Source organism: Lissotriton helveticus, chromosome 6 (genome assembly GCF_964261635.1).
Source record: "Lissotriton helveticus chromosome 6, aLisHel1.1, whole genome shotgun sequence".
NCBI lineage: Eukaryota > Metazoa > Chordata > Amphibia > Caudata > Salamandridae > Lissotriton > Lissotriton helveticus.
In genome coordinates this window covers 2,110,614,637-2,110,619,120 of record NC_136067.1, presented here as the reverse complement: position 1 = coordinate 2,110,619,120, position 4,484 = coordinate 2,110,614,637, and the positions used below count along the sequence as shown (strand labels likewise).

The following is a 4,484-nucleotide window of genomic DNA, read 5'->3' as shown; positions in this document are numbered from 1 at the left end:
ATTTTCGGATGTCGCTTAAGTTTTCCATTTATAATGAATGCATTGTGGTATTCAGTACGTACATATGTTTTCTCCCCTGTGTTAACTTCCTGATCTTGTATTACATTTTGCTTTGTAATAAATCCCTTGTTACATTCTATAAATTCATGTGGTTTTTGCCCAGTGTGGATGCTGATATTGCTTTGACTCTCCCTTTATAATAAATACCATGTCACATGCGGTGCAGTTGAATGGTCACGCTCCATTTGGAATAAATACTATGCCACATTTTGTACAATTATATGGGTTCTTTCATGTGTGAACATACTGATGTATTTTTAAAATATGCTTTGTAATAATTGCTAAGTAACAATCAGTACAACCATACTGTTTCTCACCAGAGTGGAATTTCTGATGAAGTATTTATCTTTGCCTAGTAATACATGTCTTGTTGTAATATGCACGTTCATAGGGTTTCTCTCTTAAGTGGACTATCTGATGTTGGGGATTAATGTTACTTCACCTCTCCATTGATTATAAATGCCTTGTCACATTCTGTACATTGATATGGTTTCTCCCCAGTGTGGATTTTATGATGTCACTTTAGCTGTACAATTGTTCTAAATGCTTTTTCACATTCTGTACATCGATATGCTTTCTTCCCAGTGTGGACTTTCTGATGTTTCATTAGATGTGACTTTCTAATGAATGCTTTGTCACATTCTGCACATTTATATGGTTTCTCTCCAGTGTGGATTTTCTGATGTAGCTTTAGCTCTCCATTTCTATTAAATGATTTGTCACACTATGTACATTGATATGGTTTCTCCCCAGTGTGGTTTTTCTGATGTACCTTTAGCTCTCCATTTGTTATAAATGATTTGTCACATTCTGTACATTGATATGATCTCTCTCAAGTGTGGATTTTAGGTCTCCATTTCTTTTAAATGATTTGTCACACTCTGTACATTTATATGGTTTCTCCCCAGTGTGGATTTTCTGATGTAGCTTTAGCTCTCCATTTCTTTTAAATGATTTGTCACACTCTGTACATTGATATGCTTTCTCCCCAGTGTGGACTTTCTGAAGTTCCATTAGACTTGACTTTTTAATGAATGCTTTGTCACATTCTGTACATTGATATGGTTTCTCCCCAGTGTGGATTTTATGGTGTAGCTTTAGATCTCCATTTGTTACATATGCTTTGTCACATTCTGTACATGTATATGGTTTCTCTCCAGTGTGGATTTTCTGATGTAGCTTTAGCTCTCCATTTCTATTAAATGATTTGTCACACTATGTACATTGATATGGTTTCTCCCCAGTGTGGTTTTTCTGATGTACCTTTAGCTCTCCATTTGTTATAAATGATTTGTCACATTCTGTACATTGATATGATCTCTCTCAAGTGTGGATTTTAGGTCTCCATTTCTTTTAAATGATTTGTCACACTCTGTACATTTATATGGTTTCTCCCCAGTGTGGATTTTCTGATGTAGCTTTAGCTCTCCATTTCTTTTAAATGATTTGTCACACTCTGTACATTGATATGCTTTCTCCCCAGTGTGGACTTTCTGAAGTTCCATTAGACTTGACTTTTTAATGAATGCTTTGTCACATTCTGTACATTGATATGGTTTCTCCCCAGTGTGGATTTTATGGTGTAGCTTTAGATCTCCATTTGTTACATATGCTTTGTCACATTCTGTACATGTATATGGTTTCTCTCTAGTGTGGATTTTCTGATGTAGCTTTAGTTCTCCATTTCTTTTAAATGATTTGTCACACTCTGTACATTGATATGGTTTCTCCCCAGTGTGTTTTTTCTGATGTACCTTTAGCTCTCCATTTGTTATAAATGATTTGTCACATTCTGTACATTGATATGATCTCTCTCAAGTGTGGATTTTCTGATGTCGTTTTAGGTCTCCATTTCTTTTAAATGATTTGTCACACTCTGTACATTTATATGGTTTCTCCCCAGTGTGGATTTTCTGATGTAGCTTTAGCTCTTCATTTCTTTTAAATGATTTGTCACATTCTGTACATTGATATGGTTTCTCCCCAGTGTGGATTTTATGGTGTAGCTTTAGATTTCCATTTGTTACATATGCTTTGTCACATTCTGTACATGTATATGGTTTCTCTCCAGTGTGGATTTTATGGTGTAGCTTTAGATTTCCATTTGTTACATATGCTTTGTCACATTCTGTACATGTATATGGTTTCTCTCCAGTGTGGATTTTATGGTGTAGCTTTAGATTTCCATTTGTTACATATGCTTTGTCACATTCTGTACATTGATATGGTTTCTCCCCAGTATGGGTTTTCTGATGTACCTTTAGCTCTCCATTTGTTATAAATGATTTGTCACATTCTGTACATTGATATGGTTTCTCCCCAGTGTGGATTTTATGATGTCGCTTTAGTTCTCCATTTGTTATAAATGCTTTGTCACATTCTGTACATTGATATGGTTTCTCCCCAGTGTGGATTTTATGATGTCGCTTTAGCGCTACAATTGTTATAAATGCTTTTTCACATTCTGTACATTGATATGCTTTCTCCCCAGTGTGGATTTTCTGATGTCTCATTAGATTTGACTTTTCAATAAATGCTTTGTCACACTCTGTACATTGATATGGTTTCTCCCCAGTGTGGATTTTCTGATGTAGCTTTAGCACTCCATTTCTTTTAAATGATTTGTCACACTCTGTACATTGATATGCTTTCTCCCCAGTGTGGACTTTCTGATGTTCCATTAGCTGTGACTTTCTTATAAATGCTTTGTCACATTCTGTACATGTATATGGTTTCTCTCCAGTGTGGATTTTCTGATGTTGCTTTAGCTCTCCATTTCTTTTAAATGATTTGTCACACTCTGTACATTGATATGATCTCTCCCCAGTGTGGATTTTCTGATGTACCTTTAGCTCTCCATTTGTTTTAAATGATTTGTCATATTCTGTACATTGACATGATCTCTCTCCAGTGTGGATTTTCTGATGTCGTTTTAGTTCTCCATTTCTTTTAAATGATTTGTCACACTCTGTACATTGATATGCTTTCTCCCCAGTGTGGACTTTCTGATGTTGCTTTAGCTCTCCATTTGTTTTAAATGATTTGTCACATTCTGTACATTGATATGATCTTTCTCCAGTGTGGATTTTCTGATGTCGCTTTAGCTTTCTATTTATTATAAATGCTTTGTCACACTCTGTACATTTATATGGTTTCTCCTCTACGTGAACACTCTGATGCTGCATTGGGTCTTTCATTGCAAAGAAAGCTTTTCCGCAGTCAGTCCATCAATATGTTTCTTCTCCAGTATTATTTTCTGATGTTGCACTTGCTCTTTCTCTCCCTAATAAATGTGTTGTCACTTTCTAGATATTCATACGGTTTCTCTTCTGTGTGTTCTTTCTGATCCAGGTTAGCTCTTCGTTCGTAGTGAGAACCTTATCAGACTTGCTTCAGTATGTCAGTGTGTTATTTCGTCAATGTATATCAGGTGAACCCTAGGAGCCAAGTACAGACCACATTGGGTAGTTTGGGTTTTCTGCTGTAGAAAAAGACTTTGGCGAGGCATTAGCCTTCAAGGGAAGAAATTTCGAGGTATACAGTTTTTACATCACTTCCTACACAAGTGATGTTTAATGCTTTCACCTTTTTTGTTCATTACTTTATTTCACCTGTTGGAAAAATATATTTAAAAAAACACTGGATAAGCTTAAATGGTAGGTCCATCACAAAAATCTATTGGCATTTAATGAGACATTTAATGGACCACATAGACAAGTGCACTGAAGAAATTCTAGATTACACTTTCAATGTAAAGATGCAATAGAGTGGTTTTGACGTGCACCAGTATCTCTTTCACTCCCAGCACTCACTCCAGACTACCAAAGTGAGTTATCATTCGTTTGTATGCGGTCAGTCTACTACCCTCTGAAGGGTAAGAGTGGGCCCCTTCCTCCCCTCTGCCCAGAAAGACCCATCGGGATGCAGATAAGTGCTAAATCACACCCAACACTTGCAGTGTCTGTGGCTCTCTAGAAGGAATACACAAAAGGGTTGGTCTCCTAGCCCAGACGTGTACTAGAGTCAGGCTGTAAGGCACAAAGAGCAGTACAAGCAGAGAAAAGTAGCTTTTCTAAAATAGTAATGTTAAATCCGACTTTACCAGTAAAGAGGATTTCTCATTACCATTGCAAAGATATAAAACATGAAAAGGCTACTCCTTTCCAATCAGGAATTACAGCTTAAAGGTATTCTGAGGAATTCCCAGTTCTAGCCAATGAGAGGAGTAGGACTTACAGCACTGAAAAAATAATTTAGCTTTTTGTCACAACCAGGACATGTAAAACATAGTATAGCGTTCTGCCCTTTGGGTTACCAAGGGCCTTCCTTAGGGGAGACATATGTAAAAAAGGGGAGTTTTTGGCTTGGCAAGTAGCTTTAAATGTCAAGTTGGTGTGGCAGTAAACTTCACACACAGGCACTGC

At 36.7% G+C, this 4,484-nt stretch overlaps 1 pseudogene; it reads right to left on the bottom strand.

Moving 5' to 3' along the window:
- Positions 1 to 366: 366 nt before the first annotated feature.
- Positions 367 to 3,662, bottom strand: LOC144762078 (uncharacterized; annotated as a pseudogene).
- Positions 3,663 to 4,484: the final 822 nt, after the last annotated feature.